At 47.3% G+C, this 7,540-nt stretch overlaps 1 long non-coding RNA gene across 2 annotated transcripts in view; it reads right to left on the minus strand.

The window, feature by feature from the left end:
• Positions 1-6,835: 6,835 nt before the first annotated feature.
• Positions 6,836-7,540, minus strand: part of LOC115943637 (uncharacterized) — a 12,174-nt gene continuing 11,469 nt past the window's right edge. For both annotated transcript variants that reach the window (XR_014143661.1, XR_014143660.1), the window contains one exon: positions 6,836-6,984. This is a non-coding gene — a long non-coding RNA (uncharacterized LOC115943637). The remainder of the gene's footprint in view (positions 6,985-7,540) is intronic.

The following is a 7,540-nucleotide window of genomic DNA, read 5'->3' on the forward strand; positions in this document are numbered from 1 at the left end:
ATGCTTGTACATATATGTTCGGTGCTGCTTTTTTCATAATAGCCCCCAAATGGAAACAGCCCAGATATTCATTGGCTGGTTAGCAAAGAAAGGACCAAAACAATGATAACATTTCAAAAGCATTATGGTAAGTGAAAGAAGACTTTCGCAAGACTTTCACCAGACAAAGGACTACATGTGGTATTATTCCATTTCATGTTGCTGGTATAGTGGTTAGCGTAGCTGCCTTCCATTTCAATGGACATCTGGGAAAGGTAAAACTCTAGTGGTCAGTTGTGGTGGCCAGGGGCCAAGGGTAGAGGACAGGCCGCAGAGGGGTGATGGAAATGTTCTAGGTCATGAACACGGTGATGCTGGTTACAACACTGTATACTTTTTTTTAAAAGATTTTATTTATTTATTTGAGAGAGAGAGCATGAGAGGCGAGAGGGTCAGAGGGAGAAGCAGACTCCCCACTGAGTGGGGAGCCCGATGCGGAACTCAATCCTGGGACTCCGGGATCATGACCCGAGCCGAAGGCAGTCGCTTAAAGCCACCCAGGCGCCCCACAACATTGTATACTTTTGTCAAAACTCATCAAGTTGTACAGGTAAAAACGGTATATTTTATTGTGTGTAAATTAAGCCTAATAAAACTGATGAAAAAAGAATACCAACGTTGCATTGTCATTGTGAGGATTAATAGGATGACATATATGCAGCGCCAAGTTCATTGCCTGACCGCAAGAGGAGTCCTAAAATGATAACTGCTACCACATACGCTGTCTTGGGCATAAGCAGGGCCAGTGTGTAGGCAAGAGGCCCTCCCAGGGGAGCCCCCTGCTCAAGATACTCGGCAGCTGAACTGGTAATGCAAAGTGGAATGAGAAAAGCACAGGTTCCAGAGGAGACGGCATGAGACCCACACAGGAGGCTGTCACCACCCTTGGGGCACCCAGAGCAGCAGAAGGCCCTCCTGCCCCGAGGAAATAGGTGTGCACCCCCATCTGAGGAGCCTCCTTCTGCCATGCTCCTGCCTCAGAGTCCAGAAGTCATGTCCTTGCCCCCCCCCCGCCCTTATCCAGCCTGGATGGTAAAAGTCCATCCTGTCTGCTGCCACCGCCCACACCTTCTGCACCTCCCTCCCACCCTGCTCTGTGCAGCCTTGTCCCATTCATCACCCAGGCAGAGCTCCACACCCACCCTTAGCAACCCACCTCTGCAGTCCGCATTCACTCTGGTCGCGCAGCTCTTAGCTTGAGGATCAAACCTGCTGCCCCAGGAGAAGCTGGAGGGAAGGCCGAGGGGCAGAGGGGAAAAGCAAGGAAAAGACAGCTGTGCAAGAAACAGGCCTCACGGTTATAGCAAGAGACTGGGTTGTATTTATATATGTTATGTCTTGTTGCTTGGCAACCAGGTCTCAGCCCAAGTGCTGGCTGGGGAGGAGGGGGTCTCTGTTGGAGCTGTTCAGGGTGACTCATCGCTACACACTCTGGTCCCTGGGACTAGGTTGATAGTCACACGTCATTTCAGGCAGGGTGCAGGCCGCAGGGCTCTGCTTGCTGTGGAATCTCAGCACGGAGAAACGCCAGCTCCTCGAAGGAACGTGGGCTGCATACAGTCAGACCACCGCTGCCGGGCTCCTGGTTCCACCAGCTGGGTAGCCTTGGGCAAGTCACTTAACCTCTCTGACCTTGACCTCCTCATCTTTAAATGATTATGAGAGTGACTCCTCACTGGGGGTTTACAACAGACCTCAAACACATTAACTCATCCATACTTACCCCCTTCTCCCCGTTGGACAATGAGGAAACTATATATAGTCCAGGGCAGAGTTAACCAACTTTCCCAAAGTCACCTATTTGTATGTGGAAGAGGCAGGATTCAAACCCAGGTCTGTGCAGAACAGCGCACTGTATGTCTTTTCACTGTAATACCCCACCTCGTGTTCAAGTGCCTAGCCCTCCGAGGGGCGCAGGGACTGAGTTCTGGGGCGTGGGCTGGTGTGATTCTCTGGGGCAGCGCCTCAGGATAGAGGGTCTGAAAACTCTCTCTGATGTCAGCTCTATGTCATTAGAAAAGCGCCCATGGTCTCTGCACTCCGGGGTGGGGGTGGGGGTGCAAAGCTGCCCTTGTGCCTCAGCCTGCCGGCTCTTGCTGTCAGCTATTCACTGAAAACTCCAGCTCCCTTTTTCTAGACCTGGGTCACCTCCCAGGGTGGCCTCCATGCACTGCAGTGTCAGATTTTGGCCACCGGCTTCCCGTGGCTACCCGAGTCATTGTAAAGGATCTGGCCAGGTCACTCCCCTTCTCAGAGCACATCACAGGGCCCCACTGCCCATAGGATGAAGTTCAAATTCCGTGGGATGGCAGGCAGAGAAGGCCTCCATCATGGAGCTTCTGTGTCTCCAGCCCCTCCTTGTCCTTCCCACCACACTTCACTCTCCAGGCCCCAGATCCTCAGCCTGCCCCACCCCCACCCTGTACATCTCTTCCTGCAAGGTCCTCTGCGGCTCCCAAGGACGCTGAGAGCACCCAGAGGGCAAGGCACTCACACCTTCATCCTGCAAGCCCACCTCTGTAGGTGCCTGCTCAGAGCTTTAGCTGAGTAAGTCGTGAAGGGACGGATGAAGGACAAAACATTTACTTTATTTCCAAGAGCCTAGGGCCTCCAACATTAGGCATTTCGGGCTATTGAATAAGGCCAGGAAATCTGGTTCAAGACCATTAGCCTAATTTCATCCAACTCTTCACACTTTCCAAAAATCTACTCTCATTATCCAGACCTATTTCCCCCCCAGTAGCTATACAAATGTAGCATTGTTTGAAAGGTCATAAGTAAAAAGGTCCTCTTGAAAAGCGATAGCATTTGGGGCACTCAGTTCCCTTCTTAGGGCCGCAGTTACCCTGTTTGCACAATAAGAGGATGGCCTGGAGGGGTGTTTTTCAAACTGCAGTTTCGGATCCATTCATTAGCATGTTCTGGAGTCAAACTAGTGGGAAATAACCTGCCTGGAAGAGAAAACAGCTTGTGTCATACATAACAAGGGTGGATACTGGTTTAAGTGGAATATGTGTCTGTATGTTAGGATATGTTGTAAGATGTACTTCTTGTGCCGTGTGACAAGCAGTGCAGTTTGAAAGCTGCACTCCCTCTGAGCCCCAAGGATTTCAGCATTTGGAACTGCAACGTGGCTGGCCCCCCATGGAAAGACCGTCTGTGCTGGGTGAACCCCACTGCACTGGTCCATTGGCGCCCCTTCCATTGTTCTTCAGTTTGAGAAAAGGGAACAACCCAGACATTGTTAAAGACAAAAATGAAGGGCACCTGTGTGGCTCAGTCGGTTAAGCGTCTGCCTTCGGCACAGGTCATGATCCCGGGGTCCTGGGATTGAGCCCCGCATCGGGCTCCCTGCTCAGTGGGAAGCCTGCTTCTCCCTCTCCCTCTGCCTGCCTCTTTGCATACTTGTGCTCTATCTCTCTGTCAAATAAATAAACAAAATCTTTAAAAAAAAATAAAAGGACAAAAATGAAAGGTCATCCCCTCCCTCCCAACTCCAGGCCCCAGGTGCACACCCCAGGTGCATATCCCTGCCTGCAGCCCAGTGTTCCTTGATTTTTTTTTAATTTTTTTAAAGATGTATTTATTTATTTTAGAGAGGGGAGAGGGTCAGAAAGAGAGGGAAAGAGAGAATCTCCAGCAGACTCCCCCTGAGTTTGGAGCCCGACATGGGATTTGATCACAGGACCCTGAGATCATGACCTGAGCTAAAACCAAGAGTCGGATGCTCACCGACTGAGCCACCCAGGCATCCCTCCTCGGTTTTTTTTAATTGAAGTATAGTTGATATACAATGGGACTTTAGTTTCAGATGTACAAAATAGTGATTCCGTAAGTCTACGTGTATGCTCACAAGCGTAGCTCCCATCTGTCACCATACAATGCATGACAGGGCCATTGGTGATAGTCCTTATGCCGTACCTTTTATCCCCATGACTTACTCATTCCATAACTGGAAATCTGTATCTCCCACCCCCCTTCACTCATTTTGCCCACCCCACCCCCAGCAACCGTCAGTTTGTTTCCTGTATTTATGGGTCTATTTCTGCCTTTTCTTTGTTTTTTTGATTCCACACATAAGTAAAATCATATGGTATTTCTTTCTCTAAGTTTATTTCACTTAGCATAATACCCTCTAGATCCATCCATGTTGTCACCAATGGCAAGATTTCATTCTTTTCTATGGCTGACTAATATTCTGTTGTATATATATACCACGTCTTTTTTATCTATTCATCTATCAATGGACACTTGGGTTGCTTCCATATCTTGGCCATTGTCAATAATGCTACCATAAAGATAGGGATGCATGTGTCTTTTTGAATTAGTGTTTTTTTTTCTTTGGGTAAATATCCAGTAGTGGGTATTTGGATCATATGGTACTGGATCATATGGTAATCCTATTTTTAATTTTTTAGGAACCTCCATACTGTTTTCCACAACGGCTACACCAATTTACCTTCCCACCAACAGTGCACCAGGGTCCCCTTTCCTCCACATCCTCACCAACATTTGTTATTTCTTGTGTTTTTGAGTCTTGTGTTTTGAGTTTTTGAGCCATTCTGACAGGTGTGAGGTAATAGCTCATTGTGGTTTTGATTTGCATTTCCCTAATGATCAGTGATGTGGAGCACCATTGCATGTGTCTGTTGGTCATCTGTATTTTTTCTTTGGAGAAATGTCTGTTCAAGTCCTCCATACATTTTTAAAATCAGGTTTTTGGTTTTTTTGGTGTTGAGTTGTATAAGTTATTCAAATACTTTGAATATTAATCCTTTATTGGATAGATTATTTGCAACTATCTTCTCCCATTTAGTAGGTTGCCTTTTTTTGTTTTGTTGATGGTTTCTTTCTGAATCCTTCCTTTTATCTGCATGGAGGCCATGCTTCCCACAGGTACTCCCAGCCAAGGACTGAACGAACAGTCACCCTGCCCTCCCTACCTTGGCTCACTCTGTTCTGCCCACTCTCTCTCAACCTCAGTCTCTGTTTGTGTCCCCGCCTCTCGCCTCCCCCCTCTGCCCTGCATAGCTTGCCCCTCTCCTTCCCAAGCTATTCCAAAGGCCAGTCCAGTTTTGCATTTTCATTTAACCAAGTTAAATCTGATTTGTGCCTAGATCCTACTTCCTAAATACCATTCTCCAATAAAACAAACTAGGGCTCCTAGAGAAATGGCTGATTCCAGGGCTGGGGCAGGGAAAGTACCAGAAGAGCCTGGAACATCTTGTGTCAGACAGTAAGGAAGCGCTCCAGGAATGATGGAGGCAGGTCAAGGAGCACAGAAGCCAACTTAGAGGAGCTCTCAATCACCAAATCTGGTACGATTTGAGTGAAAAATAAGAGTAATGGATTATAACCCACAGAATGAAATAAATATCTAAGAGACCATCCATAAAGATATAAAAATAATGGACTAAGTAAATAAACAGGGGAAAGAGACAGTTCCTTTTTACAGTAGAATTCCCATTTAATGTAAAAAGAATAGTGGAAATAGAAAAATCACTATTTGATAAAAACCACAGTAATAAGTGTTGCAAATAAGAATCATCAAGGGATAGTAAAATTAGCAGGAAAAAGTACGAGAGAACAGGATATTTATATAGTCATAAAGCATCTCCCCACAGGATGTTTATTAATTACAAAGGAAAACAGTGACTTTATTGTGGAGAAACCTCAGGGAGACACCACTTTTACCAAGTGATCAAAATTATTATGAGAGTAATTAGACACATCAGGACCACCTGATAAGGGTATCCAGAGAAGGGCACATCACTTCTGTGGTATTCTTGCCAAAAATGGGTAACTTCAATCTAGGAAGGACAGAACAGGGAGATCCATCCTACAACATAACTGGCCAAAGGGCTGAGGTGGCAAGGGGAGACTGAGGAACTCTCCCAGGTGGGGGTTGAAGGGAACAGGACAACGAAATGCCACGTGGGATTCCGAATGGGATCCTGGGCCAGAAACAGGATGCTGGTGGGACATCTGGCAAAATCCAAATAAGGCTAGTAGATGAGTGAACAGTGTTATATCATTGTGAATCGCCTGGCTTTGGTCCTTCTGTGGTTAACATTAGGGGAATGTGAGCGGAGCGTGCTATCCTGGCAGCTTTTTTGTAAGTCTAAATTTTCAAAATAAAAAGACTGCATGCTGGTAGGCAGTCTACAGGATGGCAACCAACTTCCTTTTTTTCCCCCTTTTTTCTTTTTTAAAGGTTTCATTTATTTATCTGACAGAGAGAGAGAGCAGAAGCAGGGGGAGCGACAGGCAGAGGGAGAGGCAGGCTCCTTGCTGAGCAGGGAGCCTCATGTGGGACTCGATCCCAAGACCCTGGGTTCATGACCTGTGCCAAAGACAGACGCTTAACCGCTTAACCAACTGAGCCACCCAGGTGCCCCTGGATGGCAACTAACTTTCAACTGGACTTCTGACATATCAGTTGTCAGCACTGCTCACTGCTGGGAATGTTAAGCATTCTGAGGCTTCATTCACTCCCAGGGGCAGATGCAGGGGGTGGTTGAAGAGGTCTGTGGGGAGGGGGTGGGGAGAAAGGAGTGGGAGGAAGGTAGAGTACATGTACTTGTTGCTGGGCGCAGGACGGTTGCATGTGTTCCTGACACCTTTCTGTAGGCTCCAAATGTTTTTAAATACCAAATGTAAAGTAATATGTATGTGACAGAATTCAAACAGCACTTACTTAAGCAGAGTGAAGACTAAGTCCTCTTCCTATCCCCAATTCCTCCCGTCCTCCCCCACTCCAGGTAATCAAGGTTACCAGGATTCAATACACATGGGGTAGAAACAAACAGGTATGCGGATTTATTCCTCATGGAGGTTGAGGGCTCTGTCTTAGGTCAAGGGCGGCAAGGAGAGACATGAAGACTGAGAGCCAGGAAGCCTCTGCCGACAGGTGAAGGAGGCCCTCTGCTGCTGCTGTGCTTTGTACTGTAAAAGAGAAAAGACAGATATGTCTGAATACCATCAAACGCATTTTTCATATTGCTGGTTGCAACCCGTTAGTAGTTCATAAAGTCAATTTCGTGTTTCATGATCATCACTTTTAAAAAACAGAAAAGGAACACTGGCAAGAGTACATCACCTGTAATAGGGGTAGATAGTTTTGTGAAACTTTGCTACAATGTAAAATGTATTTCTAACTGAGGGTTGAAGTTTAAAAAAAAAAAAACAAAGTCTCGGGGCGCCTGGGTGGCTCAGTCATGAAGCGTCTGCCTTCAGCTCAGGTCATGATCCAGGGGTCCTGGGATGGAGCCGCGCATCGGGCTCCCTGCTCTGCGGGAAGCCTGCTTCTCCCTCTCCCACTCCCCCTGCTTGTGTTCCCTCTCTCGCTGTGTCTCTCTCTGTCAAATAAATAAAATCTTTAAAAATAAATAAATAGGGGCGCCTGGGTGGCTCAGCCGGTTAAGCGGCTGCCTTCGGCTCAGGTCATGATCCCAGGGTCCTAGGATCGAGCCCCGCATCGGGCTCCCTGCTTGGCGGGAAG

Source organism: Leptonychotes weddellii, chromosome 3, assembly GCF_054177405.1.
Source record: "Leptonychotes weddellii isolate Sample4059 chromosome 3, ASM5417740v2, whole genome shotgun sequence".
NCBI classification, from domain to species: domain Eukaryota; kingdom Metazoa; phylum Chordata; class Mammalia; order Carnivora; family Phocidae; genus Leptonychotes; species Leptonychotes weddellii.